Genomic DNA, 24,787 nt, shown 5'->3' with positions numbered 1-24,787 from the left:
GATCTGGCAGCGCATTGTGTCGTTTACCGATTTGCCTGATCCCAGCGCCTCCATCGCGACAATAGCCTGGGCCTATGAAATATCTCGGTGGCGCGACCTCTCTGTGCCCAGCGGTCCCTCATCAAATCAAGGGCGAACTAATGCTTTATCCTGCCGCCTCATTTTTTTAAACTTTATCAGCTGTTTTAAATTAATATTGATTCTGTTCGCGCAAGCCACAAATCAAGCCATCGACTGGGAGGATTTTCAACACACCTTGCAGTCGACTCGACGCTTCTCGATTGGCCTGCCAAACACGGCTTATTAAAGCCGAGCGTGTCTCCCCCATGCAAATATATGAAACAAGACTTGGTTTTTGCTCCCATTTTCCGTGAGCTGAACTGGAAGACGTGGAGCGTTTCCCATGTACATTCAAATATTGTTCAAAATTGTGTGTAAATATGTGAATGAATTCATCCGCATCATGATTATTAGTCAAGTGTCCCTTAGGTTGGCCACAAAATGTGCATTTTACCCTTCTGCCACCATGGGCCTCTCAATGCACAACACTGGGACTTTTATTGGTGGCATTTTGAATGCAGAAAGAAACCGTGTCGAGATCCTGAGGCCTATTGTTGTGCCATTCATCCATGACCATCACCTCATGCAGCATGATAATGCACGACCCCATCTTGCAAGGATCTGCACACTTCCAATTCTCGGAAGCTGAAAACATCCCAGTTCTGTTCTTGCATGGCCTGCATACTCGGCGGACTTATCACCCATTGAGTATGTCTGGGATGCTCTGGACTGGTGTCTACAATATTTGAGGCAAGACGCCGACTGGTTTTCATACCTCCCTGGAACCTGCCATGTACAGTTAAACTGCACATATTGGGGTAGCCTTTTATTGTGGCCACATTTGAGAAAGACAGGCCTATGAGTTTAGATTGTCAAAAATGGGAGCAAAAACAAGTGTTGCGTATATATTATAAATTCTCTTTCATGTAGTGCCTCACCTGACTCATTTTGGCCATGTCCGAGACAATCGTGGATCAAACTCATTCTTCCCTGCACCCATTTAAATCAGCACGGGTACCATGTGTACCGTTATCTCTCATCGGGAAGTGTCTTTGAAGTGTTTTTTTTTGTGTGTGTGCGTGTTCACAAACATCTGTGCAAGCGTGTACCCTTAAGTACTATATGTTCTCTACTTGGTAATTGGATTACTGAATTCCTCAAACGCGACGAGACCCCTCTTCCTCCTCCTCCTCCTTCTCCTCCTCCCCTTGGAGTGCTATTTTATGCCTCCTCAGCATCCTCGCTGCACCCTGCTTTATCCTTTTCCCTCTAATTCCAACTTTCCCCAAGACATTCTCAATAGAGGTAGTCGATTTTTGCAAGGAAGCGCTGACAAGTAGTTGCAACAGTGTAATTCCTGTTCTCTGACCCATTTCCACATGGAAAAAAAAAAGCTAGAATCCACCTCCCTTCTCTGCCAACGTTATTCTCTGGCATATTGCATCAGCTTACCGTGACCTGAACATGAAAATGTGTGTTTCATTTGCACATATCATGTAGTATGTGTGTTCAGGTCAACACTTGTTTCACTCTCTCGTCCCTACAAATGCTACTTCCATCTCATTTATCTTGAAGTGAAATGCAGTGCAGATTTGCCTGCAATTGCAGCTTTTGTGTGCAAGCGGGTGTGCACCTCACATCAAGTCAGGGGCCAGGGTAATATCCGTGGATAAATCCAGGCGAAATAGGAGGGGAATGATTTAATAAGGAGGCTGGAGTAGATGGAGGGAGAGCAGGATGGATAGGATGGATGAATGTTTTGATCAGAGCAATAAAGAAGGACCCCTCTCCCTTGCCCTTTTGCTTTGCCCTGGGCTAGCTCTGTAAATGTGTGTGTATGTGTTGCCCGGGCGTCTCGCCTCTTAACAGTACGTTGGGATGAGAATGAGGGGAGACAGCCAGGGGAATAGTGTAGAAAACACAGAGACAGCTCCGGAGAACTCCATTCAATCAGTATGGCGCTGCACCCAGCTCATCTGCTCTGCAACAATGAAGCGGTCACTATGAATTAGAGGCTCACTGAGATTTGGGAGATGGAAGTAGGCAAGACACAGTCACACACATACATGCATTAATATAGCCATGTTTTCTGCTTTCCACCCCCCGTCTCACTCCCTTATTTCAGTCAGTTTTGGCCTTGAACCGGTCCACCCTCAAGGCTAGGCATTGTCCATTCCTGCCAAGGCTCACTTGCCGCCGTGGAGACCAAGTCTCCCAATAGTTGACTGGCTTATCGAGCTCCATTAATGCTAATGTGAGATGTGCTGTTTTTTTTCATGGCCACGCCCTACAGGTTGTGTTCGAAATGCTTTGAAGGACATGCTGGCATTCGTGTAACAACAATAATACCCTCAAAGTTTTATTACCATTAATAATAATAATACATTTTATTTAAAAGCGCCTTTCAGGACACCCAAGGTCGCTGTACAGGAGATAAAAAAAACACCAATATAAAATACAAGATAAAAGACAACATACAATAAATGAGAACATACAATAAATTGGGGAAGGGGGGACCATGTGAAGCAGTTAAAGGGAATAGGCAAGTTTGAACAGATGAGTTTTGAGTTTGGATTTGAAGATGGGAAGGGTGGCAAAGAGTTCCAGAGTTGGGGAGCAGAGCGGCTGAAAGCTCTCTTCCCCATAGTGCATTAAACAAGTGGTTAATGACTTGTCCGACCAGGAAAATCCTGATGTCCCAAAACTTTAGTCCATTTAGTGTAACCCGAGTACACGATTCAGGGAGTCAACAAATGAATCCAAACCTCAGCATCCTAATATGTTGTAGCTGGTGACTAGTCTCATTCCTGTTAACCTACTAGTTGTTGTATACCCTGAGAGCGTACTCAGTTTTATTTATAGGCTTTAACATCAGTCATTAGAGTGGGGACATGAACTGTACTAATCAGTGGTACAAATAGAGGTCAGTTTGTTCTCTTGGCCTTGTTTACCATCGTTTGCCCATGCCTCTTAATGTACACAAATAGTGATTGTGTGTGTTTATGTGTGTGTGTGCGTGCGTGCATGCCCAGGCCGGTTAATCTGTTAAACACATTGTATATATTTATCTTGCGGGATGAATTCAGGGCATCCAACTGATGAGTCTTGGATTTAGCCCGATCAGTCTGGGTTGAAGGGAGGGAGGGAAGGGAAGGAGGCGAACTGGAGTGCGGGGGGGGGATGAGTCACTGTTATTCAGCCAGTGGCTAGTGGTTAAATGGATGTATAAGCGCAAGGCCGAACCCTGTTGACACGGTTTTGCCTTTAATCTGCACAAGTGAAACGGTGCACGCGTGAGAACCAAAGAGGGGGAGTTAATCAAGTAAAATGCAGCCTCATTAACGGGTGTACAAGAAAATAGAGAGGCTTAATGAAAACAAGCATTCACCCACAAATAAACATGACCACTGGCACAGTCATGGAAAATTCTGTCAGTAAAATAATGCAAAGGACTTCAATTCATTCAATCTAAAGGGGATTATTTTGATTATTTCTAAATTCAGTGTCAAATCCTGCATGGCCTCCACTCTAATAAACGCTGTGCCCCCAATAAACTCCAATTTAACTCACACCACCGACATTGGTATCTGTAAAGCTGACATTCAGGGTGACATTTAAAGGAAAAAAAAGATCCCCACCAACAGAGTATGTAATATTATTATGAAAATAGGCCTCTCCTTCGTAAACACCTTACCCCGAATAGATTAGTGGTCCTCTCTCCCCATTTGAGTTAATCAACAGTTCCATCCCTGGTAAGAGGTAATTACACAGTGGAACCTCAGTTAGCGTCATTAATTCTCTTCAGAAGGCCCGACTCTAACTGAAACGGACATTAACCAAATACAATTTTCCCACAATAAATAATTTAAATCCAATTAATCTTTTACAGAAACAATTTAATAGTTATTATGATAATTATCAGTGCCTGTATTTATCGGACATCCATATATTCATTAATTTTCTACCACTCATCCTCACGAAGGTCGCGGGGGTGCTGGAGCCTATCCCAGCTGTCTTTGGGCGAGAGGCGGGGTACACCCTGGACTGGTGGCCAGCCAATCACAGGGCACATATAGACAAACAACCATTCACACTCACATTCATACCTATGGACAATTTGGAGTCACCAATTAACCTAGCATGTTTTTGGAATGTGGGAGGAAACCGGAGTACCCGGAGAAAACCCACGCATGCACGGGGAGAACATGCAAACTCCATACAGAGATGGCAGAGGGTGGAATTGAACTCGGGTCTCTTAACTGTGAGGCCTGCGTGCTAACCCCCCCCACCACCGTGCAGCCCCATCCCTACATATAAATGATTAATAAAAGGCATAAATGAACATTTAAGGTCACATTTATCTTCAATGACCACATGATTCTCGACAAGTGTTCCCAAAGACACAATGTCCAGCAGCGAGATCAACCACCACCATCTTTATTGAATTCAATAGTGTTTCTCACCAAAAGAAAGTTTGATGAAAAAGGTGAAAGAAAGAGAAACATTACGGAATAAATAAGTCATGTGAAAACAGGAGTCACATCTTCAATGAAGGTAAAGATCTAAAAACATTCAAATATATAACACTAAGTAAAAATGTAAATGCTACTGTTGTAGCTTCTTGGATTCAAGTGCTCCGATTGGTCTTTTAGCATTAGGGCTTAGTTTTATTTGTCGTTTTTGTTTTGTCAACAACTCTTAAGGATTATATAATGATTATGTGATCACTCTTTAGCGTGCCAGTGCCCCCTTTTGTGCTGCCTGATGCTTGTTTGTTTGCCTTTCTCCTTTTCGGGAAGTTTGAGCTAAATTCTGGCATGTTGCCATTTCCTCCCCCACCTACACCTTTGCTTGTCCCAGCTGTTTCCTCTGTCCTAGCACCCCCCCTCCCCTCCACCTCATCCATTAATTTTAACCCCTAACCCGCCTGTCTCTGTGGGTAGTGCTGGCGTCATGGGGCTCCAACAACTTTTCCACCCTACCAGAACCACAACATCCATTCCCAACAATACCCCCTCATTTCCTTCCCAGCATGCTCGGCGTTCCTCCACCCTGGCAATGTCAGTTGCTACTTTCTCATCAGGAAATCATTGCCCATGGACTGACTTAGGAAAACAACAACCATTTACCTTAATTTGAAAGCCCTTAAGGACTTTTAACTACTGGCCCCACTGGTGCAGATCCACGCATGCACCGAGAATGTAAGCATTTATAGTTACTGTGGGTTAAAAGCCCAGCTGCTAGCGTGCATGTTAAACTGTTTACACCTGTCACTCAGTGCATGCGTGTGTGTGTGCGTGTAAGAATTCCAGGATGCTAGCGCAGCACTGTGACAAACCTCAGAAACAGGAAGTCTTAAACCCTGTTTGTCACGGCAAACAATGCGAGTCTCACTCTGTGTGTATTTACCGCACTGTGAAAAATGTGACAAATTGCTAATTACCTTTCTAAAGGGCTTGCCACAAACTCTGGGCTGTTGACAGAGCGTTTATTCATTCAGATGATAATCTTACCTGGCCAGGTTTAATAAACAGGTTCAGTCCATCATTAGCACACGCAGCGGGCAGCTCAAGGAGGGAAAAATCCTCGATGACTGCACAGAATGAGCACAGGAGTCTGGAATTAATGTGTTCAGGGGAAGCAATTATGTAAACGGAGGTAGCGACGTGGACGTGAGCAGAAGAGATGGCAGCAAACAGGCCTGAGGATGATACACATTGCAAACACGAGCAGACTGCTGTGTCTGCTACCTAAGGTGACTTGCTGGAAATACATACATAACAGTGTGTTTGTTGACCATAAACATCCTTGGACTGCTTCTAAAAGCATTAAATAATGAGGAAGAACACTTAGAAACATTACACTGGACACAAATACAGAATACGCATTTCCATTTGCTGTGTTGAAGCAATTGAGGTACAATGGAGTGCACACAATAACTACAACGCTCTGTTATGACATCTATACAAAAAGTTGCCTTGTGAGGAGTTTGGTAGTCTGTATTAGTCGAGGTAAAGTAGGAAACTAACCCAAAGGGTGATAAATAATTGACTATTGAGTTTGTGTGTAGGCGAGAACCATACATACGTACATGGGAAGGTTTATTCTGTTTTTGTTCTTCCCCAGTGTTTACACAGTTACTCCTGTAATGAGTACATCGACATACATATTAAAATATAGTTTTACGCTCTCAGGGGATCCGATACAGCGCCAAAACTCATGCTGATCAGTTTTACCAGCCTGCACGGAGAAAGCACATCACTAACAAGCTATTGCATACCAGAGTTTACTCTCTATGGACCTGCTTAGCTGCTAGCAGCTAGCGTTTGTGGCCTAATGGTGTTTTGTGGGACTATAGGTTGTATGTATTTGTGTAAACTTTTCTACTACTCAACGGCTGCACACAAAAGGGTGAGCATTTGGCAAAACATGCACCACGACTCTGATGCCTGTGCTATTATCCTTCTGACAAACCACATTGTGGCACACATGGCTCAAAACAAAACACCCACTGTAACTATTTAACTGAATTGCCCTGATATTTGGCACACACATCGAAAGGACTGACAAACACGTGGTTTCAGTAAGAATAGTTGAAAAACATCATCAAGCAAAGCATCTTTCATACTTAGCAACGGTACGTCATTGACCATTTGACTATTGATTATAAAACATTGAGGATATCTGTATTGCATGTATGCTTGCAAGTCAACAAAAGCATTTTGAGCACATACTGTATGAGGCCACAAATGTCATTTATCATCATATATCAGTATATTCATCATATTAGTTTGATGAAAGGCTGAGATTTCAGGGTTATGGTGACATAGTCGTGCAATGTTGTGTTTACTGTACGTCCCCACCAATAGATTGCTTATTTTCCCCTTCCTGCCAGGTGTTTGGGCATTTTCTCCAAGAGTCAAATGAGTATAATTAGCTGTTCTGCATGAATGGGACAATTGACTCCAATCATCAGGTGGAAAAAGAATATAAAGATGGACAAACTGATTAGGGCGCAATGCCAAACTGTTTGGGCTGAGGTGTGCAACCATGCTAGAACTTAATCAGTTATCTTGTCTCCTAACATGCAATTAGTATCACTCAGCATGCTGGAATTATTCAGTAAAATAAACACATACTGTTCACCATTGTCACTCTTCTGGTATGTTTTTTTTCTTGGAAAAAGATGGCAGCTGAAGTGGCAGAAAAGAACCCAAATAAAAGCTCCTTTTGAAAACCTCGGTGAAAACTTGGGAGGCAGATGTCTTTCCCAGAAGACTGCTATTCGGCCTTCATGTTTTAAGCGCAACAAAAACAGGATATCCCATCCTGCCCTCTGTGTTATGCCTGCGCATGTGTCTCTGTTGTTGTTGTTGTTGTCGTCAGTGACGTAACAGCACTCAGCAGCCACGGCTGTTTGTTTGGCCTACTTTCCCCTCTATCGGCTCTCATCATCTGGCAGCGGGGAGGAAAATCCCATGGTTCCCTGCGAGTTGATGGAATGGGGGTCGATTGGGGGTGGGGGGCATGGGGGTGTCGCACCTGAGCCCGGTGATTAGTGGCGGTAAACGCCTGGAGTCACATACAAATACATCCCTCCAATCCCCAGGTTAAATGATCACGGATATTTCTCTCGGATGTCATTAGGGGGGACTGTGTGCGACCTGATTCATCTTCAGCCTCGCTTGTCCACTGGCTTACAGTTCCACCAGATGTATGCCCTCCAGCTCCACTGCCATCTCACACTGTGCACGTGTGCTTTCTGGCACAGGCCTCCCCGTTCCGGCCCGCTCAGAGGATTAGAAATTGGGGTCACTGTTGCAAGGTTGTGCAGGGGATTACATCCGCCATCCATCTATCTTTACCTCTATCTTTTTATTTATCAAACCTTTTGCCCTTACCCTGCTCTCCATCTCTGCCCCCTCTTGGGCCTTGTGGATAGTATCATTCCTTTTTGGGGGGCGTCTGGGAATGATGCCTGTTTCAGTCTTGGATGTAGAGAGAGATGATGGGGCGTGGTGGGGTCTAAATGGGATGACAGACTAGAATTGGGGAGACGATAGGGTGGAGGGGATTATGGAGCAATGAGGTGGCTGTTGCCATGGAGACCAGTCGTCGTGGAAACAACCCCCTTGTATCCCCCCCCCCCCCTCCAGACAGACTGGAGGACGGGCAGAAGTGGCATAGGAGGGGTGGGGGTGTGTACTGCTGAGTGTGTCAATATGAAAAGGGATATGAGACAGCAGCGACCACACCCCCCACCACCACCACACACACACACACACACACCATCCTGGTCACCTAAATCTTATAATGAATGGTGCTAATGTCAGAATGGGCCTAGCCCTATCAACCTCTTGTTTGTGATCATGACTGACTGTATCAGTGTCTTTTTGGCAGTGTAAGATGGTTTGGTTGGACCAAACATCAGAACAATGGAAGAACTCAGTGAAGCGCTAACAAGGAAAATTGTCCAGCAAAGTATTTTGGAGCCATTTCTAAGCAGATCATCAGTTCAAATTGGTTTCCAAGGTGTGGAAGATGACCCAAACTGTCAGATGGGTTAGTATGTTTAAGAACCAGTTTTACCACCACAGCACCAAGGATACTTTTGTCTTTCCCAGCATGGTGAATGTAATTTTAACCAACCTTTCACACATTACATAAGGACATTGATCACATCAGTGTCCAAGCACTGAAATATAGCAGGCATACTATACACTTACTTGTCAGGGCCTGCTATACGTCAGGGCTTTGACACTGATATGTTCAATGTTCATTCATGAACGTGTGAGTGGTCAAACATGGTGGCATGTCGACGGTGTGCGAAAGTGGCGCTAATGACTTCTGCAGACATGTTGTCACCTTTCAAGATGTCAGAAGGACACAAACCTGATGTAGTCTCTCAGGGGGACGTCAGCACTTTTTTTGCCTTGTATTGTCAGCAATGTGTCAAAAGTGTGAAGGGTTCCGTGCCATTCAATGTGAAAATACACGTAAAGTTGTTTTAAGTAGTATTTACACATAAAGCAAAAGTACCGGAACAACAATTTGCTGCTATAAGAACTTCCAGCCTGGGAAGACTTTTTATTTTGGTGTGTGTCTTTGGGGATTTATGTCCATTCATGCAGAAGAACATGTTCCAGGTCTAAGGTCGCTGATGTTTTTTTGTCCCTGTTTGCTTTGTGCTTCCACAAAAGCGCCTGTTAGGAACATATAATTCTTCAAAATGCCTGGCTAAGATGTGGAATTAAGATTTAAGGAGAATTGATGGACCTAGCCCAACCCCTTTATTGATTCATTGACTGATTCCGAGGTGCGCCCCTAATCTTTTCCTCCAAATCTGCATGACAGAGGTGTTGGTCATGAGTGCTTGACACATTGAAGACCATAAACGAGGGCTCCCTGTATAGCCAATCTTACCGCTAAGCTAGGCTAACGGCATGCTGTAAATAAAGGTTTATCCTCAGTGAACAGCTCTGTCACATGTCAACTGCAGGAGCATACGAGGTGAATGCCATCCATGTGCATCGACCCTCATCCATACTGCAGTGAGTCATACCGCCACTTATAGAACCGCCTGCTTGCGCAGCGTGCTTTGCTGCCTCGGGAGTCATGTGGCTATAGAGTGTCCCTGCTTAAACTCTGAAACAACTTAGTCACCTCGGATAAATCCCTGCGTAACCATGCAGCATGGAAAAGTGCTTACAAGTCCCAGACTGTCAATACGGGCGCTGTCAGTTCTGCCTGACTTTTATCCAGTTTTGGTGCAGGACAGTGTCAGGACAGCATCAAAAGCCAATGCAATGAAAACAGCTCGCCTGTTTTGTGCCTTCCCTAATGTAGCATTAAATCCATCTTGTTCAGCCACACAGTCAGCATGAGTGTGTATCTTCTTTTATTTCCATTTTTCTTCATTTGGACTGATGTAAACCCAACTGTCCCCGTTTCCCTTCTCTCCCTCCCTCCCATCTTGCCACCCACTTCCACTCTCCCCCTCCCCATCCACGCCCATTTTTCATCCAACTGCATCCCTCCTCCCTCATCTTCTCACCAGTGTCTGCACCTCCTCTCCTCCTCCCTTGTTGTTTTTCCCCTCGCCACCATCCCTCTCTTCTTGACCATCTCCCTCCTCTCAAACATGAGAGTTGACTTTAGGTAAGGAGCCCAGAGTCTGGGGTGAAGCGGGGTGAAATAGCGGGAACTCAAGGAGGGGAGGAGGACGAGAAAAAAAGGGCAAATGGGGCCAGAGAGACTGACTGAACTGCATGGGAGAAAAAAAAGTGGGGGAGCATTGGCAATAGTTTCCACTGCAGAAGCAAAGTCTGGATCCACTCAGAGGTACTCCCTAGAGGAGGTGCAATGTTGTTTTTTTTTTTTTTTTTTACCTCTGTCTGCCTCGGAATGTTTAGTGCTGATAAAGTGTTTGTGTCCAAAACAACACCAGTGAGATAAAGCTGGAATCATCTGAAGACTGTGTTGCTCATTTTCTATCCTCACTTCATACTTAACAGGGATAAGTAGCGCTTCCTTATCACACTGGTGCATTAACTTTGTTTGGAGATTGTCTTGTATTTATGACTGTGCCGGTGTTTGAAGTCATTATGAGTCATATACGCTCGGTCAAGGCGCTTCTGCACACTCAGCACATTCCCCAGCACTATTCATACAGATTTTTATATTACATTATGTATGTATTCCAGCCTGAGCCATATGTCTTTTGTGTAGCTTCTCCATTATGCATGTGGATATAATTTTCTTGTGTTTCAAAGTTATATTTACATTTGTTCATGCGTATTTTTAACTCCTCCTGCCTGCTGCATAGATGTACAAAAGCACAGCCCCATAATGACCTGTTTCAATAATTTAAGCAAGTAGGCTTTTGTAGAAAAAGCTGCCTGTAATGAAAATCTCTACTTTATAATTGCTGCTTTTGGTTGAAGTATCTTTACACTTTAGACTCCCCTTTTGACTTTCTTTCTATTCTTTGATAACAGAAACAGTTGAATGAAAGACCTATTGAGCGGCTGACACTGGCGCTAAATTACTTTTTGAACCAAAAGCTTCAATTCGGGCCGTTGTAAAGTGGCTTTTCCTTGTCTGAGGACAAAAGTAAAGATTAATAGTCATTTACTGTACACAGAAGTGTGAAAGCCAAAAGACAAAGTAAGCAGACATGAGGGATTCATCATTTCAATGCTCACTGGGCTGACATTATGCATGATGATGGTTCGACTCTCAAGGCGTACATCTTTAGCTGAACTCCAAATGATAGGACTTTGGAGATTTTGCAGTATTTTAGTGGCATGCTCTTGTGTGTAGTTCTGAATTTATATTTAGCATCATGTTAGACCGTATTTGGTGTCACTGTCAAAGTACACGGTCCTAGCCTGAGATTGCTTGTCTGGGCCTTGTCTCTGCGGATCATACATTCTGGGTTAGACACCCATTTGAACTCCCTGAGCGCCGCATTAGGAAAATATCAGCACATGATCATGGCCAAAAAGATAAATTATGTAGAGTAAGGATTTGAGAAAATGAAAACATCAAACATTTGAAAAAAAATCAAAGCATCAGAGTCAAATCCCCCCTCACTGCCCCACCTTTACACCCACAAAAATGTACTAGGCTTTTGAACTGGTAACTGCAGAGTAGATCAGAACAGATTAAGTGGAAAACGGACAGAAGCAAATGGGACAGCGAAGGAGATGTTTGGCCTCGTGGCTCTTGATGACTCCAAATTACAATCCTAGGTAACAGACATCCAATGTGACAGTGAGTAGGTGGGTGAGTGAAACCAGTTTCCTCAGAGTCTGTCATGGATTATTGGATTAACTCTGGGCTTTATGCATGATGTTCATGCAAGTTGAATGCGCCCGGCTTTACAAAGTTGATATTTTGGTTCATGTGCATACTGTATATGTGAAAAAAAAAGCCTGGAGGGATAAAAAATAAAAATATTTTCGCTTGAGAGTCGTAAAAGGTTGTTGGGGGTTTATGTAAATAAATCAACATATTATATAGAGATTCATATAGCGACTTTTCCTCATGAGAGATGATTCAAAACCACAATACACTACTTTCATACCAAAACTATGACCCGTGAGCTCAGTTTTGCACAAAATGATGCAACTTTTGAAATTTTTGAATGATGCACATCAGTACGTCACAATCTGCAAAAACCTTGTGAGAGTCACAAATCATTTTTGGCGCCCCCTATGGGTTGTGCTCAAAATGCTTTGAATGTAATACAAATATCTTCAAAGTTTTATCATAATTAGACAATTAGTCAATGACTTACGGCCAATTGGTTGCTACATCTTGCCTTTGACGGTCTAGTTTGACGGTTAGCGCGCAGACCTCACAGCGAGGAGACCAGGGTTCAATTCCACCCTCGGGCATCTCTGTGTGGAGTTTGCATGTTCTCCCCGTGCATGTGTGGGTTTTCTCCGGGTACTCCGGTTTCCTCCCACATTCCAAAAACATGCTAGGTTAATTGGCGACTCCAAATTGTCCATAGGTATGAATGTGAGTGTGAATGGTTGTTTGTCTATATGTGCCCTGTGATTGGCTGGCCACCAGTCCAGGGTGTACCCCGCCTCTCGCCCCAAGACAGCTGGGATAGGCTCCAGCACCCCCGCAACCCTCGTGAGGAAATAGCAGTAGAAAATGAATGAATGAATGAATCTTGCCTTTGACTCTTTAAAGACACGTTGGTCGATGATGGCCATCCGTGCTTGACACCAATCTTGCACAGATTTGACACTCATGTGCTTGTCATTCCCATAAACGTGTGTACCAAATTCCATTGTGAGTCAGCTAGAGACCCTAAAGTTACAGTGGGTGTTTTGTACAGCTCACAGAGCTGTGCGATGAATTTCAAGTCAGTTGAACTTAGGGGATTTAACTTTGGTGCATTTGTCAGAAAAAGATAATAACACAGTACGAGTGCATATTGTGACACATTTTCAGCCTTTTATGTGCAGCGGTTCAAGAGGCAATCATCCAATCTTGTTTTGATCTTATTGTAGCTTTTAACTGGAGCATAGAATACCCATAGCCTTGACATTTGTGCGGCCTTTTAACACTGAGGTCCTCCCCATGCAACGCCGGACTTGAGCCTCTTGAGTAGCAATTAACAGGTGCCAACATGGCTAACAATCCCTTTAACCAGAGCCTAATGACAGCCCTCGCACCTCTTAAGTGTCTTTCCGGCCATGTAACGAGCTCAGCTCATTAGCCAACAGCCACATAACATCATACTAATTACAGTATATGAGGCGTGGGCCCATTCGTGGAATAACATGCTTTGTCTGCCATGCCCGTATGAGTCGACGTCATGGGATTGGGTTTGACCGTTTTTGACAACATAAGGTCCAGATAAGCTGATCACAAAAGGAGTTGATCTGGTGTCGCCATGGCAATAACATCGGTACTATTCTCTCCATCAGAGCCAACCAAACAATCCCCAAGTTGTTTTTTTCAGGTAAAATGAATCCAAATTACTCTTTAAATAGTAACGCCTCAGGCATCACAGGTACTCGCCGTCAGCGCACAAACAGCGGACGACATAAACAACCTCAAAGTGAAACCGAGCCAGACATTCCTTTGACTAAAATATGACAGAAAATCAGAATAAATTAACATAATTTCCAAACAAAACTTTCCATCAAGTAGTGCGTCTTGTCTTGTCTTGTCATTCTCCAACGTCCACATCTCTTTGTTATTCCTTTATATAAGGATTTGGTGAGGTCTAGTGAGGACGCAGCTGTGAATATCAATACGGTCAATGAGGTAGAAATGCTGCACTGAGGAAGGACATCAACAGGATGTGACAGCATCACATTACTCTTGAGTCATTGTTTCTCCTTTCTGGCCACTTTCCTTTAAGCACATTGGTATTTCACTTTTGGCACACTTTGGATACATACAGGATACTATCTTTGCTATCTTAGCTGATAAATGCTAATCAGATTCCAGCTAATGCCATTAAATGCTTCATTGCTGTTTGAGGTAGGTGTAGTTTCATTTATTGCATTTGCCCATTTTATTTGATTATGACAGCAGTTCACTATTTTTTTTACCCCTTTTTTTTTTATCAAACCCAATCTCGCTATGAGTGTTTTCTTTGGAACAAAATCCCAGGGATCTTTTGCCTAATCCGGTTATTTACAGTCAAAACAGCTTAGCCTCGATGATTCAATAAAGACACATAATCACCTTTTCCTCACTTGGAGACGCTTGAAAGATGACAGCTTTGAGGATGCAACCTTCACCTCAAATTTAGATAAATGGAATCCCATTACGTACTTTTATTTTTGTGACCCGTTGAGGACTAGATACCGAGATTCAGTCATTTTTTAGACTTTCTTCTCAAGAGACAATGCTATATAAGTCAAACATAAACAGCAAAATGTGTCGACAACCAAGGTGAAAGTGATGGTAAATGTCAATTTGTCCCTTAAGATGCATTTTGAAGTGTTTTTTGCATGTAAAGCTATATTGTTTATTATGTATATATATGTATATGTATGTATATGTGTGTATATATATATATATATATATATAGTATTCTGGGTTAACATTTTGGGCTTTATAGATTGGATTAATTGGACTTAGATTATTTCTGATGGGAAAAATTAATTTTATACTGTAATTAATCTTACAGTACTGTGATTCTTATTCAGCGGTGCGGCAAATGTATTGCTATGTTCTAATCTTGTGACATCTCCTATACTTCAGAAGTACTACTACAAATCAGCGAGTCAGTGAGGACACGGTAGCTCTTTCTCTAGGAAGAGCCAATCACAAGCTATAAGGGAACTCACCAAAAGCTGGAGGTTATGACTCGATACAGTCTTAGATAGAAGGTGAAAATCATCACACAGCAGCTTAACACTCAAAAGGTAGCTAGGAAATATACAAGACAAATACCAATTTTAAACTTGTATTTGTACTTGTCTACAAAACTATCCATTTTCTATGCCACTCAAACCTGACTTGGGTCATGGGTATGCTGGGGCCTATCCCAACTGTATTTTATTTTTAGTATTGTCCTTTGAGAACATGTTGTAATACTCACTTTTGTGTATGTTTTGTGGCTTTCTACCACGGCACTAGTTATACAATCATATAAAAAGTACACCTCCTTTGTCACGTAGACCTCTCACTGTTTGTCTATTGATGTGTGTTACATGGAATTGCTCTCCATGTGTGATAGTCAAAACAGGAGGAAGTGTTGACCGACTCCTTTCCCTTCAATACTGCTGCAAACAATCAAAGAACGGGAAGTTCCTGCACTGATAATGTTTATTTGTGTGTGTTCACATGCTGTTACTCCATCTTCTGTCCTTTTCACTCAGATATGTGTGTGTGTGTGTGTGTGAGCGCACATGTGTTTTTTATTTGCGTGTGTGTAATGTGAAGAGACAGCTCAATCTGCTCCCTCTAATCGCGGGGATACTGCGGCCCCCAGGAAAAAGACACATCCTATTTCCTGTGACATGGCTGTAACTTCCTGTTGGCCGCTTTTCATGGACGCTGACAGCCAACCACTCCCCCTCGCCCCCTTCCATCTCTTGATTAGCTGATGTAAGTGTGTGTGTTTGGGAGAAATAGCCGCTTCATTGGCTAGCTCCGAGCTGAAGACTCAAATTTCCAAGACAAGTCTCAAGAGTCGCTGCTCCATAACTTCAAATAAGACTGTTTTCAGCGCATATACAACCTTTCCAGCGTACAGTAAATTCTCTCTGAGGCATAAAATGCATTTTGAGTTATCTCCCTCCCTGCGTGCTTCCACCCATTCCCATCTCCCCTCGTCCCCCTTACCACTTAAAGCACATCTCCACCTTGTTATCACCCAGCAAAGCCAAAAAGCTGCGTTACCATAGCGACAGCCTCCCCTCTGCAAACCGAAATGTGCGACTTGGAGGTGCCAGAGTCATTTCCATAGCTGCCTGAGCTTGACGCCATCATCCACAACTACTGCACGGCGGCGTCTTTATCGCAGAGTGCCCTTTACAACGGCACGTTTTAATTCACTAATTCAAGAGGGCCGCGCAGTGAATCTGCACGCTTAATAAGCAGTTAGGCATTAATGAAGACTATCAAAACCGCCGCTCGACTATTTTTACCCGACGATGCTTCATTTGCATCCCCAGCGCTGTCCAGGGGTGTGACAGCATTGTTTCATACGTTAAATTAGACAAAATGTCACATGAAAGTAGTAACAGGACACATCACAGCAGAACACGATGCAAATAAGACCAGTCAAGGGTGGAAGGATTGTAAATGAAGGTCCCCTTGTTGCCAACAGTTAGATGCAGAATGGCAGCCATGCAGAAATCACTGCAGGAACGCTGGCAACAGAAATAATGGGTATATAGCATATTTCAGTAAATAGATTATCTGGACACTCAGTACCTTGACTGTTGTCTAACTTAACTACAAAAAAAGGAATGTTCACACACACACACACACACACACACACACATGTTCCACCGATAAAAGTTGTATTTCTCCCAAAAGGCTTAAGTTTGGCCTAATTTCAAATAGTTACAGTAAATAAATAAACATAATAAAAAAACAATAGTGTGACATTTGTAATCTTGTAAATATATGTAATAAAATAGTGATAAATGAATAAAATATAAACAAAAATCAAATGTAATAATAATAAATGTTATATAAAGTCATATATAATATAAAACATAATATTTTATACAGCTTTCAAGCTATCAAAACAAAATAACCCGAAACAAAATCCCAATAAATTGTTATTAGAAGCATACATAACCAATTAAACATATTTTTCCCGCTCACTTTCTCCCGATGATGCACGGTTTCATTGAAAGTCATTAGCTGTCAAGTCTAAGCTTTCCAAGGCGTCAGTCAGCTTTCTACACTTTCTTGCTTTCTATCATCACTGAGTAAGTTCCATTTTGTGTTATTTGCACATCTTGCAGCACTGAGGCATATAATGCATATCATAATAACAGTGAAAAGCCATGCATTTACTGTGAAGACTCTCCCCGTTTATTATATGGATGTGTAATACTGACACTTGCATAGTGTAGTGCATCAATATAGTGTCCTATCTGACATGTAATTATTACAAAAACAACCTGTATTTCTTTTTTATCAAATGTACATCATATATCTTGTGCTCCTTATTTGTCACCCCCCTCCCTTTCCTGCTTGTTTCAATGGTGGCTTACAAACACCATCTGCCCACAGCCCAGTCGCATTGCCTATACATGAATAGTGAACGTCAATTAGCTCATCTCTCAAGTGTTCTCACTTGCTCGGAAATCACACCGCCACTCCCAGGAAGTGTGTGTGTGTGTGTGTGTGTGTGTGTGTGTGCAGGTGGGAAAAGAAGGGATTAATTAAAACGTGTATGGATAAGCACTTTTTTTACGAGTGCTAACACATGGCACCCAAGACATGAGACACACCCATACTCTATAGACCTGGACAGGAACAATATTTGGATTTTATACCCACAATAGTATCACTTTTACCCAAACTAAATGTCCAGAAATAACATTATTAAGCTTTATTTCTCTTACTATATTTAGTATATTTGAATTATATGCCACTTGTTGCCGTACATCTTTTTCCTATTAATATTTTGTAGAATTAAATTAATTAAAAATTAAAGTTAATTTAATTTTACTCTAACTAGTTCATTTTTTTTCTGAATATTCTGACTTTATTCCCATAATATTTGGACTTCATAACTTTTACCCCAAACTAATCTTCCGGCCTAAAAATTCCAAATTATTATTGGAATTTTCCCCCCCAAAAATTTCAAATTAATTTTGTTTGTTTTTTTTCCGGAATATTACAACTTAAATTCTGAAATTATGACTTTCTTTTTAGATCACTGAACTTTTTCTGTTAATATTTTGACTTTATTCCTGAGCTATTTTTTTTTCAATTTTTTAAATATATTTTCATGTTTTAATTTTAATAAAAAATGTTCCCCCCTCTGGTAAGTCATACTTTAAGAATGTACTGCGTGCAAATGAAAAAAAAAAAAAAAACATGGCGCCCGAATAGCCCCCAGGCCGCACTTGCATGATTGCTCACTATGGTCACTCAGTTGTTGACTTAGATTGAAGTATACTCCCGTTTAAAGTACATGTAAAGTATAGTAAATATAAAGTATCCATGTACCATGCATCTTTGAGAAATGCCTATATAATGGATCCGCTCTTGATTTGCCAATTTCTTATATAAGATAACAAAATAACAGAAAAGCAGCTCTGAATGTACTTTTAAACTTTTCTAGTATCATATGTGGAGCGTACGCAGGAGTAAAGAGTCCAAATGCCCACGGCTAAATGGTTAGAATCCATACCATAAAGTACTTAAAACATCCACGAGCCTTATCGCTTGAGTCCATATGCATGTGCATGTGTGTTTACGGCACACCACCTACATGTTCCAACCTGAGACATCCAAAGATAGAGAGAAGTCATGCTGGGGATTATGGAATGGTATTCCCAAATCCTAGACACGGATGGCTTGGTCCAACAATCGTGCAGCAGGCAGCGCTTGCTTCCTGGTGAGCAATGTTGGGAGAATCCTGGAACAATACCAGTCGAGGCGATGCCTTCAGGGGGGAATGGGATGCTGGAGTTATTCAGATCAACCAAACAACAAAAAGCGGTCGATTTTTAGACGTTTTCATAGAGGATTGCACTTCAGAAAGCAATGCTTACAGTTGAGGCCCACTGCTGTCACGTCAATTTAACTTGGACGCCCACATACACACATGCCCGTAAACATACAGTATACTGTACTGTAGTTATAGGCTACTTCCATGCTACTTCTTCAAACTACACTAAACTACGCTAAACATTCACTCGAAAAAGATATTTTTTTTAAACCAAAATGCTGAATTGGTGTGATAATTTGACACGCGGCTGCACGGCGGTCGAGTGGTTAGCACACAGGCCTCACAGCTAGGAGACCCAAGTTCAATCCCACTCACTACTGAACTCAAGAAATGGCTCACGGCAAGATGATGGTGGTTGATCTCGCTGCTGGACATTGTGTCTTTGGGAACACTTGTCGAGAATCATGTGGTCATTGAAGGTAAACGTTATCTTAAATGTTCATTTATGCCTTTTATTTATCATTTATATGTAGGGATGGGGCTGCACGGTGTTCGAGTGGTTAGCACACAGGCCTCACAGCTAGGAGACCCACTCTCGGCCATCTGTGTGGAGTTTGCATGTTCTCCCCGTGCATGCGTGGGTTTTCTCCGGGTACTCCGGTTTCCTCCCACATTCCAAAAACATGCTAGTTAATTGGTGACTCCAAATTGTCCATAGGTATGAATGTGAGTGTGAATGGTTGTTTGTCTATATGTGCCCTTTGATTGGCTGGCCACCAGTACCCCAGCTGGGATAGGCTCCAGCACCCGTGCGACCCTAATGAGAATAAGTGGCAGAAAATGAATGAATGAATTTGACACGCATAGTAGCATGGACACATTGACATTTGGAAGACGTGGTCCTTTACATGGAATTCAGATATACTTAAAAGTGTTATAATCATTAGATGAACGGCCAATGACTTAAATGGCCAATTAACCGCTACGTCCTGAGCCCCTGTAAAGATTTTCTGCTTGATGGCAGCCATGTTTTTCAATCAACTTTGCTCAAATTTTGCAGACATGTACTTGTCACTCCCGCAAAGGTGTGCACCAAATTTTGCGGAGACAACTAAACACCCTAACGTTATGGCCATTGATTTTTTTAGAGTGAAACATCAGTCAGTAGCTGCCCGTTTTTTTTTTTTTTTAACACATTGATTAAAGGTAGTTCTTGACTTTCTGTTTGTTTGCTACTTTTTCTCTTGCTGCAAGGATGATTGAACACCGTGAATATGAGCTTTCTCCCTTTGGACCGCACCTGCATCACAAACACAGCGGTTCAGTTGAGAAATGATGTGCTTGCTGGATGAGCCACAGAGACTGATGCTATCCCAATAACAATATACTTTTCCAGCCAGTCAATACTCGCCAATACCTGAGGAAAGAAAAGAGAAAACCTGGAAACTAGTGGGCCAGCGGTGGTACAGTAATGAGGTCATAACCTCATACATATTGAACATTGCAGGGCTTTTTTTCCCCAGCAGCTGTTTTTTTAATCTTACACTATGTCCTTGACCTTGTGTACTCTTTTTGCCCCAATGCCGGTCTGTAGTTCCTCTGGGTTAAAATGAAGTTTGATATTTTGATGTTGTTTTTTTGGGTAGAATGTATTAAGGCAAAGCCCGGATGGTGTTTTATGAGAATCATTGATCGCAAGGGAGGGGGGTGCACATTGATGAGCTGAGGCAAGGCAGTGTTGTGAATGAAGCAGGATATAGTAGCGACCCAGGGGGAATCACAACATACTCCAGTCTGATCTCCTGCAAAGCTGTTTGGAACCCAATGCTGTCCGTCCTGATAAATGTACTCCATCGCTCTCTCCACCTCTGCCTGCCTTGCACTCATCCGCTTTCTCTTTCACTCTGTTTTCTGGGCCTGATGAATGCAAAGAGAATCAATAAATCAATTCCCCTGCTGGATACCTGATAAAATTTACAAGGACAAGCTTAATAAATTACTAATGGGGTGGCCAATTAGTTTGCGTGCAAGTCTGTGGAGAGGTTATGTGTGCCTGCGTGCCTTGGTTTGATTTGAAAGTCCTGCCTGGTCATTTGTATGTGTTCACGTGTCCTAAGCCCTCTGCCATTTCCTCGCTGTTTGCAGTCATGCATTGGGCGCCAATTTTAAACCTATTTGTCGCTGCAGCTGTTGCTCCGTATGTTTCCAACTTGGCTCTGTTGATTTAACCAAGGACTATGAGGGATTCTGTTTTGCTGTTATTTCGCATTCACGTCCACACCGAAAAGAATAGTCTGTGTCGGGCTTCCCTTGGAATACATCCATGCTAAGATGATGGTGGGTGTGTCATGATCTGAGGCTGCATGAGTGCCGCCATCATTGGCAGAGCACCATCCCCTTCCTTCGAGAAGCTTCAAAACAGTGATCGGTTAACAATCAGTTAACAAGCTTGAAGGTTTCATATGTTTCTGTGTGAAGAGATGCGAACCTCACATGGTTTCAATGTTAACATGATGATGTCATTGGCAGATGTCTTTTGTGCAGTTGTTTTGGCGACGCTCGTCCCGCGTTCCCTCCATTGACTGGCGTAACATCTATTCATCGTTTGAAGAGACCTTATACTCAAAAGCAACCCGGCGTTGCCTCCTGCAGACAAGGCTGTAATTATTCTACATTTGCATGATAAGTGTGTCTGCCTGTGTACTCGTTTATGTATGTATGTATGAGTGCTTAAATGCACATTAGCCCCAGTCTGGCGCGAGCGCTCGTCTTTTATCTCGCCGTGAAAGACGGGAAGAGGCCCTTTTAGTTATTTATTTATTTTCTGGATCCCCCCCCCCGTCTCTTTGCTCTCCATGTGAGTGTTCATCATTAGCCACTGTCAGGCAGAGAGCTTTGAAGTGGAGTCAGGGGCTTGCTCGCGATGTGGAATGCTTATGACACTCGGGTGCTGTTTGTGTTTTTCTGCTTGCATTTGGTGCATTTTACCGTCTATTTCTTTCCACTCTTGTATATGTATTCCACTTTAAAGGGCTCCTCATCAGTTAACTTAGATGTGCATCAGTAACCTTGCTGTTTCCAATCATAGTTTTTTTTTCTTTTAATATAATATAGCTAGCGGTAAGGCATGTTTTCCTCAGACTGGAATCCTGTTAACGGCTGCCCATGCTTCACCGACTCAGCTGATAGAAAGATGCAAAGATAGCATGCAGCGAAAAAAGCCAAATGGGGTAAACGAGTGTTGCGAATGTGTACACGAGGCGTCGCCTTGTGATATGTCCTGCACGTACAGTATCCGTACCAAGTGCCCTGCAAGGTTCATGCGCCGTTAAGCATGCAAGAAGGCAAGCAGACAGTGAAACGTTTTCAGATGCATCCGACCTCCCAAGGCCTCATTAGCTGCGGAATAAGTGTGTGTGCACTGAGATGGAACCGCATGCATAGTAAACGGGCGCACAGCAGCCCCCGTACGTCAACACTTGATTGGCTCGGAAGCTCATCTCACTGGGCGTTCAGGTGCACCACGTAACAGTGCCTCATTTATCTCATCAATTGTGGATCATGTTTTTAAAGTCTTTTTTTTTTCCCGTATCCTTGCTAGCAAGTGAAAAGTTCCGTGCCAGATGGCACCAATAAACCCTCGGATGCGAGTGTGATCCTGTCCCTCAGGTTTTTATTGCCGCTAGTTCCCGATCAGATCCCCGTCTATTTCTGGAAGGTGATTAGTCGTCTTACATGCGGGAAAAGTAATGCTAACAGACTCTGTATAGTAATTTCAACATATTATCAACAACTCAGGGGTGTTATTACCCATAATTCATGATTACCAGAACTGGATTGATCTCTAAGCAAGATCAGCACTTTCTTTAACCACATTGGCAGCTTTTATTGCCTTGCTGGTTTTCCATAATTACATAATTACTAATGCTATATCTATAGCTGTATTTGTGGCATGTCCCTCCTGATCCCTTGGTATTGCTGCCAAGTGCAACGCCTGAAGCACTGGATTGCAGTTAAGTATCGTTTCGCCACTAACTGTGAATCTGTACCATTTGTAGTGGTACTGGTCCTTTTCATTAGTTTTTGTTTCAGGGTGGAGCTGTACTTCCGTGTGTTTCTGTAGTTACTAATGCCAGGTATTTGTCTGATGTATCTGTGCTTATGGATTGATTGGTCTAGCACAGGGGTCTCAAACGCAATTTACCTGGGGGCCACTGGAGCTAGGGTCTGGGCAAGGCTGGGCCGCATCAGGTTTTCCAAAAAAAACACCCCACACATTTATTAAAAACAGAAAAATATACAAACCTTTTTTTGCTTTGGTTCCGATTTTCTACAATAAAAGCTCTGATAAAACATTCCACTGTTCTCAAATATCTTATTTTTTATTTTTCTGCACAAAATAAGATGAAAAATGAATAAACAAATCAAAAATAAAGAAAATCAATCAATCAGTAATAAATAAATATAATAATAAGAATAAAACGGCAAATAATAAAAACTTAAGAAACCACATATAGTTGGTGGGTAGACAAATTATTTTTTTTCAGATTAAAATGAACAAAGCATTATTAGAGCCCTGTAGACATGACAAAACACAACTATAGTCACATTTATACTTTTTTTATTTACAACATATTGTGCAACTGCAGGGTCTTGAGACACATGCTAACTCGCAAACTAGAGAGCTAGCGGCCTAAACGGTAGCCTTCAAGTTATTTCCTTTAAACTTAAATAGCCAAAAACTTACCACTTCCACACGGATAGGGAGGATAACTATTAACAGTTATTTAACCTTTAACATGAACATTAATCAAACGTAATAATTTTTTCTGGGTACATGATACCATACAGCATCCATATCAAACTTGCGCGGGCCGCACTAACATTAAGCTTTCATATCAAGGCGGGGGCCTCAAACTAGTGTCCTGCGGGCCACATTTGGCCCACGGGCCGCGTGTTTGAGACCCCTGGTCTAGCAGATATTGTACCACCACATTTCATAATAAGCAGAAAGATTCTGTTGATCTGCGATCAGTTCCATCCCATGGCAAACCCAACTGAACTGGACCACTTGATAGAAATCTCTTCCAAAGTAAGCTTTCCATTCGTCTGACGTAACTCATTAGTGGTCTACTGGAACCACCAAGGTTGCTGACACTCTTTTTCATTTTTATTCCAGTCGGGGGGATTTTGCCTCCCCAAACCAAAGATTAGATAAGCCTCGCTGATGTTATCAAGGTTTGTAGCGAGATGTGTTTGTAAATTCATTCATGCTTGCACGTAGAAAGTCTTTCCCCCAAATAAAGCATACTTGACATATGACAAATCGCTGCTGACTTGTTGCGTAGCTCTCGCTGTCTTTCTGCCTGTGAGCCAATGCTGCACATGTCAGCACATCATCTAAGTTGTCGACACTCACTGGTGGGAACGACGTGAAAGTGAGAGAAGGGATCAATAGTAAAGATCCTCGGTGTCTGGATCGCTCCCCACCACCATCAAGCCATTACGAGAGACGGCCTTAATAACGATCCTAATAACAGGAGAGCAGATTAATAAAGCATACTGTAAATGATTACCTCCACCATTAATCCATCCGATGGCTATTTAAAGCAGCGCGCATTAACTATTTGGACGTGAGGTTTCACGTGTTAATGGCCAGCGTGAATACACTGGAAGTACATTAGAGCTACATATGGTGTGATTAATGCCATTCACAGGAATAGCAACAAATTACACAGAACGCGGCTGTTCACCTGGAAGCAAAAGAAAAGCTGTATAAATGAAATATTTGCTCGCAAATCTGCTCAATTCCCTCGCAGAGGATTTTACATGAAGCCCGCTTTCTCATTAGCTGTGTTTTGACCAGATTGCAACGTGTCCATCTATTTCATTTGGGAAATCTATCGGTATACGGTGCACAGGCTCCTCGTGGCGGTGCTGGAGGCTCTGCCTGTTAGAGTGTGGATGATGACAGAGCTGATTCAGACTTAATAAATAATAGACTGATACCGGAGTGATGAATATTGCATTTTCATTCCTGCTGCTTGCCTCGCCCGCCCGCCTAACCAACCACCCGCCCGTTCGTCTGTCTGTCTGTAGATT

General features: G+C 42.6%; 1 protein-coding gene across 1 annotated transcript in view; it reads left to right on the top strand.

Annotated features, from left to right (window-relative positions):
- Nucleotides 1-11,676: 11,676 nt before the first annotated feature.
- sox4a (SRY-box transcription factor 4a) overlaps nt 11,677-24,787 on the top strand; it is a 67,357-nt gene continuing 54,246 nt past the window's right edge. The window contains exon 1 of the mRNA XM_058048054.1: nt 11,677-11,847. The gene's annotated coding sequence lies outside the window, so the exon portion shown is untranslated. The remainder of the gene's footprint in view (nt 11,848-24,787) is intronic.

This window comes from Doryrhamphus excisus, chromosome 14 (assembly GCF_030265055.1).
Source record: "Doryrhamphus excisus isolate RoL2022-K1 chromosome 14, RoL_Dexc_1.0, whole genome shotgun sequence".
NCBI lineage: Eukaryota > Metazoa > Chordata > Actinopteri > Syngnathiformes > Syngnathidae > Doryrhamphus > Doryrhamphus excisus.
This window is presented reverse-complemented; position numbering and strand designations above follow the sequence as displayed.